The sequence below is a fragment of the Pristis pectinata genome, chromosome 26, assembly GCF_009764475.1.
Source record: "Pristis pectinata isolate sPriPec2 chromosome 26, sPriPec2.1.pri, whole genome shotgun sequence".
In the NCBI taxonomy this organism is placed as follows: Eukaryota; Metazoa; Chordata; class Chondrichthyes; order Rhinopristiformes; family Pristidae; genus Pristis; species Pristis pectinata.
In genome coordinates, this window is record NC_067430.1 from 18,918,516 (window position 1) to 18,933,787 (window position 15,272).

Below are 15,272 nucleotides of genomic sequence, written 5' to 3' on the forward strand. Positions count from 1 at the left end.
ATCTTCAGAACTAAAGGGAAATTCTTCCACCTCTGGGTACTACACTCCAGAACAAAGTCACCCCAATTTCGGGCGTTGAATTGCAGTGGGCAGACAACGTTTGCACTTTGTGCACGCTGAGGCCAAGCTCCAGTCATGTTCACTGAGGTATATGAGGAAATCCTTTGCACTCAATATCCACAAGATAAGGGATCTCTACTAATCTATCACTGCTGCACTACACTGCCATCCATCAATACAGGTTCACAATAAAATCTTTAAAGCATGGACCACTTCCTACATCTTGAGAGCTACCTCTTGATGAAGGCAAGGATTGATGTGAAATTCACTGCCCTGTTAGGTGTACCAGCACATCCTTTGGTCAGTTGAGCAAAACAGTATTTGAAGACCAAGACCTCAGACCTGGCACAAAACTCAAGGTCTCTTGGGCAGCAGTGACCTCTGCCCTCCTCTATGCTTCAGGCAATTGGACTATCTGCAGCAAATATTCAAGGCACTGAATAACCCCCACCAATGCTGCCTCTGCAAAATCCACCAAATTTGTAGGAGAATAACCAACCAACATTAGTGTCCTTTTCCAGAATAACATCCCCAGTATTGAGCCCCTCAGTCAGCTTCCTTGGGCAGCCTGCATTTGTATGCCGGATGGCAGACTTCCAAAACAGATCTTCTGTTCCGAGCTTTGTCACAGGATCAGAGTGCCAGATGAACAGAGAAAAATATTTTAAAGATGTGTCCAAAGCTTCCCTGAAGAAATGCAACATCTCCACTCACACCTGAGAAAATGGACCATGACTGCTTTTGTGGAGAAGAAGCATTTGAGATGGTGATGAGAACCTCGGAGCCATGTACGAGGAGCATACAGAAGCCATGCTTAAACGGTGGAAGGGGAGCACCACCTCACAAATTGCTCACCTGCCTGCACCGTCAGGCAGTTCTCATTGATCTCATCAACTGCACAGAATTCTCAAAACTAGAGTGGAAGTCATCTATCTCGAGAGACTGCCTAAGGATAAGAAGAAGGACCTACTGCCACTTGCTGTAGCACTCCATGAACCTCGTGTTCTGATGACCTATGGTCTTTACCAGTAGAAGATATACCAGTTTATTTTTAGTTTTATTTTTAATTATCTTGTATTGTATTTCTAAATAAAATGGGGCTGTGTATTTTCAAGTCAACCTCAATATCATCTTCAGGTAAAGAAAGGCCTGTGTCTGTTGTAGTAACAGGAGCAGATCAGGGGGAAATATTGTTACAAACTTGCTTTTTATTTATGTTTTCCTCCACCTTGTGAAAATGGTGAACCAGTTGGTCAAGTCAAATTGCTACTCATTTTAAAATTAATCTTTGTAGGAAAAAATGAATTTGGTGTTTGGTAGGTTTACTGCTTATAATCAGATTATTTGTTAATTCACATTGTAAACAGTCTGAACAGCCTGGTCAAATTTGCATTGGCTAGTACGGGGGTTGCATGCATCATGGGATACAACCTGCTGGGTTTTTTTTGTATACTTGGGTGTGTGTGTTTGTGTGTGTGTGTGTAAAAATGAGAGAGAGTAAAGACATTTGGAACACAGCTGGACAGAAAACCAAGGTGACCTAGCAATACAAATCACATGTCTATCATTTTGTTTCAATTTGTTTTTGGAAAGTTAGATTAACTCTTTCTGCATTGTGTGAGAATAAAATCCTCAAACGCAGATGGTATTATAATCTTTCCATGCATTCATTATTTATTATAGGTAATTAGTTGTGTCTATTATAAATAAAAGCTGATCTGAAACAGAACTCAGGATGTGAAAAGAATATGTTATGAATAATACATAGTTACTAATGTGCCAATAGGATATTCAGTGTTAAAGTTTTATCCATGAAGATTAGTTGATGAATTTGAAGTATGTCTTCCTTCTCATTATTGATTGTTATTAATTATTTATCTCTATTTCACTTGAGAAGATACAATAGCCAACTGTCGCTGTACCATATCCAGTACAGCTCTTAATATTCAAGAACATGAATTGACTTACTGATTTTATTTTTTACATCCATTTGCTATTGACAAGCACCTGCCTCTTACTGTTGAATCTGCTGAGGTCAAACATAGCCATGTATAGAATTATTCAGAAGTTTTATACCTTTTATAATGTCAGTTGACTTTTTAACCCATTGCAATATAAATATTGTAACAGTTTTCTGATCCAACTGAAGATTTTAAGTAGTACAGCAATTGATATGTCATGAAGCTATTGAGCATTTTCATGTCTAAATGACTGGTGTTAATTTTGTGCCTTTTTTTCTTCCTGAAACAAAATTTTCCAGATCAGGAGTTGATTATTTTCCATCAAGTTTGTTACCTTCGTTGCTGGTCAAATGCTACTGGTTTCATTTGAGTGTTAGGTAACCAATAAATTTGTTACAATATTGATATTTATCTTTGCTGCCTCAGTTCTAAACTTGCTTATCTGGCTGAAGTCCTTTTGATCACACTCCCGGTAAATGAGAATGGATGACTTTAGTCTGTAATTTGAACAGCAAGTCAAATAATGACAGAACTCTGCTAAAGGATAAAAGCCTTTCTACAAAGGAAAAGTGATTTCATTTCAGTTTAATTGTGAGCTGATGAATAACAGTCGCACATGGTGGTATTATAGCCTCTGAACAGTGTCTAGATGTCGGGGTGGTGAAACATGATTTTAATTTGTTCTCAATTTGGAAGCAAGGTCCATGGGTTCAAGTCTAGGTTAGATAAGGTAGGGATATTGGTTTTCAGGTAAGTTGCAGGCATAATAGTGAGCAGAGGTCAAGGCCATTAACATTTATTGTAGGTTTGGTTAATAAACTGGAAGGATAATATCCAGCGTCTGTGTTGATTGATATAAATTGAAATTAACTTTCTCACCAGCTGATGTTAAAATGTTCATAAATTTATGATGATGGAATCTTTTAGCAGCAAGAAAACTTTTGAAGCATGAAACCCTATTTGGTGTGGAGTTTCACCTTGAGTGTTATTCAGGCTGAGAGGGATATCAGTTTTGAGGTGCATTTGTTTTAAAATAAGAATAGTGGTTTAATCACTAATTAGTTGTCTTGTTTTCATGAAACATTTAATAGCTTTTAAAGTGAGAGGGCAACTGAAATACAATATCTGCACACAATGAGAGGTAAAAAATACGATTGCCTTGAAATTGGACCCATTTGCAACTGATTTTATGTGTAAATCATGCATAAAAATAGTTTTATACATGATTTAACACTATAGGGACAATTTCTGGTTTAAGTCACGTCCATTGGGAAACTGAATCAGCACTTTTGGATGTGAATATCCTCAGCACATTTTTCTGGTGCCATTTGCACACTTAATGTACCCAATGCTTCATTGTTGCACTACCAACAGAAAATGGAACAATGATATGCAACTTACAATCTACATTCCTAACCTCTACTAAAACAAGGAGCAAACCCCTCATTACTTCTGCAGGTAGATATAAATTAAACGTTCCCTTTGCTCTCTGCATCTGCCTGTCGGAGCTTTTAATGCTCTGTATATTTCAGATGTCATTACATATTGCAGCTGTGCACAGCAGAGGTAGATGCTGCGATCTCAGCAGAATCACAGACCCATGCCTCGCAATGGCTTGGGGCCATTTGTGTATTTCCACCTTTCCCTTTGGCCTAGAAGGCCATTCAGCCCTTTGAGTTTGTGCTAGCTCTCAGCAATCCCACAGAATCCCCTCCCCTCACTTATTTCTCTGAAATCGTTTTCTCTCTCTCGTGCCCATAGTTGATGGCTGGGTTTGGCCTCTGAGAAATTGAATTACATGAACAATGGCTTTGTCAGAGATGAGAGTGCTATGAGGGAATGATTAGACTTGTGTGGTTAAAAAGGTGAGAAAAGTCAAGAAGAGTAAGTGGAAAGAACAATAGATTGGGCCACAGAAGAGGGGTGGGTGGGGGGAGGGAGGTGAACAGATCAGAAGGGATGGATTAAAGGAATACTTGCCAACAATTAAAGATGTTAGTGGGTTGAGACACAATTTGAGATTACACTAACCATTAATGGAAATATAGTTTAGACTTGGGCAGGACTCTGTAAATATGTAAGTATAGTGGTTACTTTCCTGAGTAGCAAGTAAGAGACAATTCAACAAGTGAAAATAAAAAAAAGACTGCAGAAATCTAAAATAAAAAGAAATAGATATTGCTGGAAATACTTAGCAGGTCAGGCTGCATCTGTGAGAAGAGAAAATGAATTAACATTTCAGGTCAAAGACCCTTCATCAAAACAAAAAAAATTGGTTTTGATGAAGGGTCTTTGACCTGAAATGTTAATTCTTTTTCTCTTTTCAAAGATGCAGCTTAACCGGCAGAGTATTTTCCAGAGTTTTCTGGTTTTATGAGAGAGATTTCACATTCACATCGCCAAATTTGTGAAATTGAATGCAGTAAATCTAGTTACTTTATTGACTGGCCACAGGACAGGTAATCTAGAAAGCTGATGAGGTATTGTTAACTAAAAATTTACTTCATAAATATTCTTCAAAGGCCTACCACCTAGTTTGATAATGACCATTAGCATAGCACAACATCATCATCTTCCTCATCTCTGAACTCATGGCTCAAGTTGTATTCTAACACTTCACCATTTATTCCTATCTCACAGAACCTAAGCATTGTCTTCCAGGCAATATATTAAACCAAGCATCCATTTCTATCTAATTCCCTCACCCAATTTCCCCAGGTGTATATAAAGATCCCATTATGCCATTTAAGAGCAGGGGAGTTCCTCAGGTGTCTTGACTATATGCCTTAACAAAGGTCATCAAGACCGATTAATTGATTATTTGTCTCATTGCTGTTTTAAGGACAATTACTTTGCAGAAGTTCATTGCTGCTGTATTTATCAACATAATATTGGATACAAATTGCCCTCTAAGAAAGAGGGGTGAAACTATAGTTCCTTATGGAAGGGGATAAGTAGATTTAAAAAAAAATTAAGAGTTTAGAATAATGGCAGGGAAGTGGAACTGAGTAGCAACTTTTTCCAGAGAACTGGCACTGATGTAATTGGCCACTGTCTATCCTGAAAAATTACGATTAAGATACATGCTTAATGTGGTGTATGATCGATTTAGTAACATAAAATTGTGCATGCTTTGCAGGACTTTCAGTTAAGTGCTTCTGTGTTTGTACTGTACCAATGCACAGAGCTTGTAGAGTTTGCACAGATAATATACATCATGTATATCATAATATACATTCATGTATAATGTACATGAAAGTGATTCACATATGTAATTAATATCCAGTGAGGGCCATTTACAAGAAAAGCAACTTTAACAAGCATTTAACCATTCTTATTTAAAAGGAATATCCATTGCATTCAGATTTGTTAAGATTTAAGTTGAGGGAGAACTCATTGCGTCAATGTGGCTGAAGGCTGCAGTCTTGGAGCATATAAACCTAACATCCAGAGGACCTGAAGGAGGAGCTATCCCTGAATAGTCTTGCGGGAGCCACACTTGTACATCAAACTGTCTGAGTAATGAGGCATATGAATATAATAACATTCTTTGCTGTCAGTTAAAACTCTGGCGATTCCTTGACTTCATTGCCTACAGAGCTGAAGGCTCTTGTTGCTATCTTAGCCTTTAGATCATTCCAGATTGCTTGTAATAAGCCACATTTTCAGCCACAAGGTTACAGTGGTGGATCATAGTTAAGTTACTGAGCTAGTTCGACTAAAACTCCGTTAACTTGGGTGTGTCGAACTAGCAGATTTTTGAACTATTGGATGCCATTCTGTTAATACACCAACGTACTTAATTGACTTTTTTAATGTTATCCTGCAGAATAAAATATTTTCCAGTGAAATATTAAAAGGCATGTGGGAAAGGGAACCAGGTAAGTTTTAAGGGTGTTTGGCAAACAAAACCAGATGAGTTTAAAGTGAGCAGGGGAACCAGGGCCCTGGTGAGTGGAAGGAAGTGTGGGAATCTGCACCCAGAGAGCCAAATGCCAAACCATCAGAATTTCCAGATAATCACATAGCAGATTATCGAGAGTTTTACTGTAATAAGATGCCTGTACTAGCAAGAGAATAAAAACTGGAAAGAACACCTGGCATAGACCTAGACCACAGATTCAGACATGGCAAAGTCTTCTTCACAAGCATCTGGTGACTGTGTTTAAATTGGGAGAATTGTCCCACAGACTTGTTAATCAACAATCTCACTCAATAATATTCACAGAATCATTCCTAACAGTTGTTGTGCTGTTCTCTCCATCACTAACTCTGGGTGCTTTCTGATATTGAACAGAACAGATCAATCAAAGGTGAAGGCACAGTCGTACGTAGGCAGGAAGAAGTAGCTCTGGAAGTACTCAGCATTTTCTTCAGACCCTTACCCCAACCTCAAAGTTTCATGGCATCAGGTGAAACATAAGCAAAGAAACCTCCTCCTCATGCCCTCCTTCAGCTGATAAATCAGTGTTCCTGATAGTGAAATAGTGAACATACTTGGAAGAAGCATGGAAAGTAGGGGACCTTTATGTCCTTCACCAAGAGTGGCTTAGTAGCAATAGTACTTACCAAGACATTTGAGTTCTGAAAGAATATAGTGCCACACTGGGTCTGCAGCAGGTAGTGAGTGAACTAACACAAGAGAGAAACTAACATGACCTCATCCTCATCAAACTAACCGCAGTGGTAGAAGTGACACTACACACTCCTTGTGGAGATAAATTTCTGTCTACACTGAAAACGTCCTGTCCTGTGTACACTACAGTTGTGCTAAATGGGTCAGACTCGGAGCAAATCTGAAAACTCAAAGCTGAGGCATCGATAAGATGATGTGGGCCATCAACATTGGCAGAAATTTACACAATTACAATCTGTAACCTCATTTTCTGACTATATGGAGTCATATAGCGCAGAGACGGGCCTTTGGCCCACCATGTCCACACCATCAAGTACCTGTCTGTATTAATCCCAGCATTTACCAGCACTTAGTCTTTATCCATCTATGCCTTGGTGATTCATGTATTCTAAAGTTACTATCAGCCCAGGAGATCAACAGTAGTTCTAATGAAGAGTGCAGAATGGTATGCTGGGAGCAGCATTAGCATACCTAAAAATAATGAGGTGCCAACTAGTGAAGCTCCAACCCCTGGACTTTGTACTTGCTATATGGCATGCAATAGACAGCTAACTGATCTCACAACCATTGATCAGATTGAAGCTGTACAGTCCTATCACATCTAGTTGTGAATGGTGGTGAATGGCTAATGGGAGGAGGAGGCTCCAACCATATCTCAATCCTGAAGATGCGGAGTCGAGCAATTGCATGCTAGAGACAAGACTAAGTCATTCTCAAGCTGAGTGGATGATCCATCTAGGCATTCTCCAAGGATTTCCAACAATTATCAGCTCATTTGATTTGTAACATGTTGATAGCTAGAAATGGCAGAGAATGCTGAATGCAACAAAGGCTACAGGACCAGACTACCTCCTAACTGTAGTACTGAAGAAACAGTTGTGCTTCTAAACGATGTGAAAAAATTCTGTTCACGAAAGGAAAGACAAATCTCATCAAAAAAATTGCAGATTCTGGAAGTCTGAAATAAAATCAGAAACAGTAGCTCGGGCAATATTTGTGAGAAAGAGGAATGGAGTTAATGTTTCAGGTTGAAAACCTTTTTTCATAGATGCTGCCTGACCTATGTGGTTCTAACATTTTCTGTTTTTTTATTCCATTCCGGCTAATTACAGCCCAGTTGGTTGATTTTCATCATCAACAAACTAACGGAAGGTATTATATGTAATGCTCTCTAGCAGCAGTTATTTGCCAATAACCTTCTCAATAAGCCAGGACCACTCACCCCAGATCTCCTTATGTTCCTAAAATGACCAAGAGCTGATTTCCAAAGATGAGGTGAGACTGACTGTCTTTGACAGCATTTGACTGAGTGTAGTATTAAGGAGCCTTGGTAAAACTGAAGTCAGTGGGTCTTAAGGGGAAAAACACTCCAAGAATCTCATGGTCAAAGCATGCAACCAGGAAGCTTGCAGTTATGCACTTATCCTGAGGCGGTTCACTGTTCCTGCAGATTTTAAAGTAATGCTGTCAGAAGAATGGCCATAGGACAAAAAGGACTATCCTTTCTTTGTTTCTTCACTTCAGTCAGCACTTCTGAGTGTGCTGGAGAGCTTAATTATACCACAGTTGTTGATGTAATGAAGCCTTGTGGAGATGTGGTAGAGTTTGTGGAACTAGCTGTAAGCAGTATTCAGTGGAACCTGATCTCAAGTTTTCAGATTACAGCACCAAAGGAATAGCTTATAAAGAGACCAAGAAGGAGATTTGTGGAAATTCCAGAGATAATGTCTAAGGGCAGGAAGAAAGCACCTATTGCTTCTTCACCTTGACCATTGTGAATCTTTGAAATTCTCTACCCAAGAGGTCATAGATAATATACAAGTCAGAGAAAATTAGATTTTGGATATTAACCAAACCATGGATATGTGATGTATGTAGGAAAATGGCATTGAGGTAAAGATAAGCCATGATGTTATTGAATGTCAGTGCAGTCATGAGGGTGTACTCCTGCCATTTCTCTTGTTGTTATTATATACAACGAAAGCTGAAACAAGTTTGGGGAAAGGCAACAGAATTGACCGTGGAGGCATATGAGGAAGATTGTGAATTGACCATGTCAATAGCTGTGGAGATGATAGGGATGAAGAGGTGAGAGGAAGGGATGAAGCAAGAGCTAGCAAGCAATATGTGGATCCAAGTGAGGAGGGGTGATAGGCAGACAGAGGAGGAAGACTAGAAATAGCAATAGAGGCTGGGAGGTGATAGGTGGAGGCAACAAAGGGCTGCAGATCTACCCCTTCCCCTTACTACTTTAATACTGGCTCTCTCCCCTCGATCTTTCAAGTCAGATGAAGGGTCTTGATCAGAAACATCATTTCCCTCCACAGATGCTGCCTGACCCACTGAGTTCCTTCAGCATTTGTGTTTGTTGCTCCAGATTCCAGCATCTTCAGTCTTTTGTGTCTCCAGTATTGTCTTCCTTTCTAAATGAGGAACTCAAAATTGTTATAATAACAGGAACATGTTTCAGAATTGAATAAATCAACTTTAAAATCTTGCATTTCTAAAAATTAATTTACCAAATGTGAGCATTGCTGGTAAGGCTAGTATTTATTGCTCTTGAAAAGATGGCAGACAATTGCCATCTTTAACTGTTTTACTGAGGTACGCCGGCAGTTCTGTTGGGTAGAGAGTTTTAGGGTTTAAGCCTTGTAATGATGAAGAAATAGCACTATATTTCAGGATGGGGTGTTCCTTGGAGCTCCCACTTCTGCTTTTCTATACAATAGAAGTCATGGATTTGTGAGATACTGCCCAAGTAACTAGGAGAATAACTGGAATGCATTTTTGTAGATGATGCAGCCTTAGCGCAATGGTGCGGGAAGGAGTCAATGTTTAAGGATAGATGGGATGTCAATCAAGCAAGCTGCTTTGTTCTGGATAGTTTTGTGTTGCTGGAGCTGCGCTCATCTGGGCAAGTGGTGATTGTTCCATCAGGCTCCTGACTTGTGTTATGTCGATGATGGAAAGGCTCTGAGGAGTTGGAAAGTCGAATCACTTGCCACAGGATAATGAATTTTTGTCCTGTCCTTTAGTCATAGTAATTATGTCACTGAACTAGTTAACCTTTTTGTTATACTAATCCTCAGGATGTTGATGGTTCAAAACTAAATGATGGGATTGCTTTTGAATGTCAAGGTAGATGGTTAGACTCTCATATAGAAGATGGTCATTGCCTGGACTCCTGTTATTTGCCACTGCTCAGCCCATTCCTGAATATTGTCAAAGTCTTACTTCATGCAGGCTTTGTTTTCTGAGGAGTTGAGGATGGAATTAGACATTGTGATAATCAATCATTATTAAACTTCCCCTTTTATGATCCTTCTGAAAAGAAGGTCGATAATCAGCTGGAAATTGTTGGGCTGGGCCACAGCCTGAGGAGTTCCTATTGTGCTGTCCTGGGACTGAGAGGAATGACTGCCAAATATCACAATCATAATCTTGCATAAAGTAAGATGATTTCAGCCAGTAGTGAGTTTTCCTTCTGATCCTCACTGACCTCAGACTGTCAAGTTCCTTGATGCCACATCCAGTTAAATGCTGCCTTGGTGTAAATGGCAATCACTATTGCCTCACCTCTTGAATTTGTTGAAGTTTGACTAATCAGATCTGGAGCTGAGTAATCCTGGTAATTATCAAAACTGAACAGCTGTGAGCACTTATTGATAAGTGGGTGGAAACTGAGATGGGTTATCCACTTGGCACTTTTCACTGAAGATGCTTTCAAAATTTTCAGCTTTGTCTTTGCTTGAGGAACCTAGCAGTTGAGTGCCGATGAAGGTTGAGATGTTCTTGGAACTGTCCAGTCCTGTTAGCTGCTTTAACTGTTCACCATTCACTACAGTATGTGTTATTAGTATAATTCTCCTTGAATTTTTTATATAAATCACTTTTCACACAAATGCATATTGCTGTAAGTTTGCAGAATAAGATATTTATAGGTCAAATCGCAGAATAAAGGGTTTTAGGTCAAATAGGCTGTACTGATAGCAATTTATTGAATTAAGGTGCATCTTAAGAATTGTTAATTAGTGACTTGAAATATGTAAAATACAAACCATCATTTTGTATCTGTAAGCTTTCCTCTAACACCCTCTACAGGACAGCTAGTGGGTGGATCACATAAGCCACTGCAGTGGAATTCTTCACCTAGTAACTCTGCATGCTTATTTTGCAAGCTGATTGCAATAAATACGTATGTACTGCATGTATTTTCTGAATTAGAAGGCTAGCTGAGATGCAAAACTGAATTTTAATAAGAATGTCAGATTCTGCAGTATTATGTTTTATGTTGTAGCTTGCTAGGGAATTGTTGTCATGCCAATCTCTTTGAAACTGAGCTCTGTATTAAGCCACCTTTCAAATTTGCCTTGCAGAATGAATCCGATTTGTTTTCAAATGTTGTGAACTAAAGAATTACGTAGCTATAGTTTTCATAATGCACTGTAAAAGGTTTGCAGTGGGATTGTTCTCTGGAGCTTTTAAGGAAACTCACTGATTTTTTTGAATGAGTTCTGCAAGTTGCAGCCAAATGCTGCAGTGCAGAGGCAGGAGCATTCTTAGCAGCCATAATATTGTCAGAGAGAAACTGATGCAGTAAGATTTTTATTCTTTCTAAGTTGAAGGATATCTTATAATGCCTTTAGATTCTTAGTTCTTAGGATTTACAGGCCTTGAAAGAATTCAGTAGATCAGTAGATTTGGATTTAAAATAAGATGCATTGTATAAGTGGACTGCAAAGCAGTGCTGTTTCTCGTCTCAACTGCTTGATTTGGTGGAGTGAGGAGGAAATTGATCGTTTTTCTTCATTAGACACTTCAACATTTCATTTAGCTTTTTCTTACCCTTTCTGCATTAGAGGTAGAATGAATATTTTATTCAAATAAAGATAATCTGCCTCTTGCAAGGGCAGATTCATGACAATTGGTTTCAAATTAACAGTTTAATGATATGGGAGTCAAATATCTTAAGTGAGGTTTCTTGTTTCTGAAGTGTCCTTTTTTCTTAAATGTTCTAATTCATGTTTATGATAAAAGGCACTGTGGGCCACATGCAGAGCTCTGGGACAGGTACAGGAATAGATCATGCAGGCCCTCGAGTTGTTTTGATATTCATTCATACCTATCTCTTGATTTTAACCAGCTGATTTGGTTCTGCATCATTGTATTACATGTCAAGCAAAAAAAAATCAATCTAAGATTTAAGATTGTTATTTGAACTAACATCTTTTGTACTTTAAAAGGTGTTCCACATTTCTGTCACCCTCTGTAAATGTGAATAGTTAGATTGGTAGATCCTACTATGTATTACTGATGAGCTCTTCCTTGTCAGTGTGCTTACTTGTGGAGGCTGCTGGGCACGTGTGGTGATACTAAGGTTCAGTACACCATTGACATCTCTTTTGATGTTTTCGACAGGAATATATGATTCATGAATGTCAACTTGCAGGAATAAGCCTTACCAAAAGAGTGAAAGTTGGCTTCTGTGATGATTTTTCTAGGGTGCTGCCAAGAAATTCAGAAATGATGATCCCTCTTGATTCTTTCAAAATCATGTATTTTCTCCTGTGAAACCCAACTATCCCAAACTTTGCTCCAGATGTCCATCTGTAATGGCACAATATCTCATCAGCATCTTTGGGAGGTCAAATAGGGTAGAACATACACAATGAATGGTAGGGTCTTGGGGAGTATTGAGGTACAGAGGGTCCTCTGTGCATAAGTTGAAGGATCCCTGTAGGTGGCAGCACAGGTTGATGGGGTAGTAAAGAAGGCATATGGGATGCTGGCCTTCATTAGCCAGGCCATAGAATATGAGAACAGGGAAGTTATGTTACAGCTTTATAAAACATTGGTGAGGCAACATTTGGACTATTGTGTGCAGTTTAGGTCACACAGTATAGAAAGGACATGATTTCTCTGGAGAGAGTGCAGAGGATATTGCTTGGGATGGAGTGTTTCAGTTAGGAGGAGACTGATTAGGCTGGTTTGTATTCCTTGGAGCGGAGAATGGTGGTAGAGGTGTACAAAATTATGAAGGACATAAATAGGATAGACAGCAGTAAACTTTTCCCATAGCAGAGGTGTCTATAAACAGAGGGGGCAAAATAAGGAGTAAGAGGTTTGGAGGGAATATAAGGAGGAACTTTTTCCACCAGAGGGTGGTTGGAGTTTGGAATGCACTGCTTGCCACCAATATTTAATGCAATATTTGCAACATTTAATGGCATAATAGTGAAGCTAGTAGACCCACTGCCTCACAGTGCCAAAAACCTGTGTTGAATTTTGACCTCTGGTTCTGTCTGTGTGGAGTTTGCATGTTCTCTTTGTAACCACACATCAAGTTTCCTACAGGTGTTCCAGCTTCCACCCACATTATGCAAACTTCCATGTTGTAGGTTTGTTGGCCACTGTAAATTGCCCTTGTGTGTGGATGTGTGTTAGAATCAGGGGTAGGGGGATTTGTTGAGAATGCGGGGGGAATAAAACATGGGATTAATGTAGCATTAATGTAAATAGATTACATTACCATCCTCAGGCCTTTGGATGGTAATGTAATCCATTTACATTAATCCCATGCAGTGGTGATGTTTAGTGTGGACAGTGGACTGAAAGACCTATTTCTGTGCTATCTGTCCCTTTGTCTCTAAATATGTAGATGAACACTTGAATCACCGAGGCATAGAAGGCTATGGACCAGGTGGTGGTCATTGGGATTGGGAAAGATGAGTATTGAATGGTCAGTTGGACAGGGTGGGCTGAAGGGACTGTTTTTGTGCTGTATGATTCTGTCACTCATTCTGAAGACCTGTGGTGTGTGTGTGTTTCTATCTCCTAGCCACTTAAGTACAAATCTGTCAAAAAGTAGCCCCAAGGTGGCTCTTAGGTGGCAGTTCTTTGCAGCAGATAATGAATGATACTTTAACTCGAGTCCATTTAGTTACCCAAACTCTTGATTCCATTGAGTCCCCAAAATTTACTGCTTTCAACATAGTATATGCTCACTGACTGAATATCTACAACCCTCTGGTTTAAAAGGTAAAAGTAACATAAAATTCCATCTTCTCAGTTTACTTTGTGTAGATCAGAGAACAAAACTGCTGAACTTCTGGTCTATGTGAATCATGTACTCACTGCCTTAACTATGTGAGTCAATGGATGCCCTATCCTAGTAATTCCAGCTCTGACTATACATCCAAGCTGCATATCATTTATGTGGTAACACTGTAGAATTGCGCCATAATATGTGAAAATACTTCCTGATTAATGATTTCATAATGTTTTAAAGGTTGCATTTCCCAGAGTTATTATTTGCAGCTTACAGATGTATGTAATGCAATTTTGGTTGAATATATTCTTGCCCTGGTATATCAAGCATGTAGAAGTTAAGGACATTGACTTATTAATGATATGGATAAAGGGAAAAGTACATGTCAGTCACTTTGGTTGGTCTGGAGCCAAAGTAGGCAAGGACAGCAGATTTTCTTCCATGAAGTACCTTTGCTGTGTGATGGATTTATATTGCAATGAGGTTTTTTGCTAGTCATTCAAAGACTAGCTTTTAAAATTCAGAGGAGAGAAGTAAGTAACCATAGATTGGTTGATTGCATTCTGTATCAGCTATATTGAAAATATTTATTTTCTGACCTATAGTCTTATATCTTGAATGCAAAATTTATGTAACTGAGATGATGTTGTGTTATAGTATTTTCAATGTGACATACAGTACCTCCCTCTTTTATTAATGTCTTGGCATTGGTGACCTATAGTTTTATGTTTTTGTTGCTGCAATAACTTTATCTCTTTACTTCACTTTTTTAGGTTATCTCAAATAGGTCCAAATTACAATTTTTGCCAAATACTCATTTTGTTGTAATGGTTCAGGAAAAACAAAATACATTTTTGACTGTCTGCCCCCACCAGACTTGCAATCTTATTTTGATTCTGAAATGGAGAAACGTTTTGTTTAATTTTGGCTCTCCATTTCTTTACTATTTTCACATTTGATCTCCAAAGTTTTATACTGTATTACTTAGAAACTATGTAAATTAATCAGTACAGTTTGCGTGCTGTACACTTTGCAGCTTTTCACAAAGGATTCTGTTCAGTATTTTATTGAAATAGTATTGCTAAATACTGCTAGCAATACTATTTCAATATACAGCTCTGTTTTTAACCACTATTTTTAACTGAAAAATGTTAAATTTTGTGCACATTTGAAATTGTAAACATCATTTATTTAAATTCTTATCAGTCTTTTCCATTGATTTAAAAAAAACTGTTTCTCCTTCTATCCCTCCATCCCTGCTGCAAAGGAATTTGACTTTAATAAGACAGATTCCATTCTGGGTTCACAATGCTCACTCTGTACAATTCCCAATGGGCGTTGATAGGCAGTATGTGTCATACCCTAAAGTGCACAATATTGCCAAAGTAAGTCTAACTTTATTTCTACTTGCATTCTTTTGAAGAAAGGAATGGATGAATAGTGATCATAACCTGTTGTCATCCCAATTGAGTTGTGCTTCCTTATCACAGATATTGAATAGAAAACCTTTCTAGTGTGTATGCTGATCTCACTAAATTAAAACTAAGTCTCCAGAAAAATACCATCT

At 38.6% G+C, this 15,272-nt stretch overlaps 1 protein-coding gene across 10 annotated transcripts in view; it reads left to right on the plus strand.

Annotated features, from left to right (window-relative positions):
• kcnab2a (potassium voltage-gated channel subfamily A regulatory beta subunit 2a) overlaps nucleotides 1-15,272 on the plus strand; it is a 279,869-nt gene that overhangs the window by 82,037 nt on the left and 182,560 nt on the right. Inside the window, exon 1 of one of the 10 annotated variants that reach the window (XM_052039404.1) lies at nucleotides 13,947-14,238. The exons of the other annotated variants lie outside the window; for them this stretch is intronic. The gene's annotated coding sequence lies outside the window, so the exon portion shown is untranslated. Of the gene's footprint in view, nucleotides 1-13,946; nucleotides 14,239-15,272 lie in introns of those variants that run through there. 10 annotated transcript variants of the gene reach the window in all.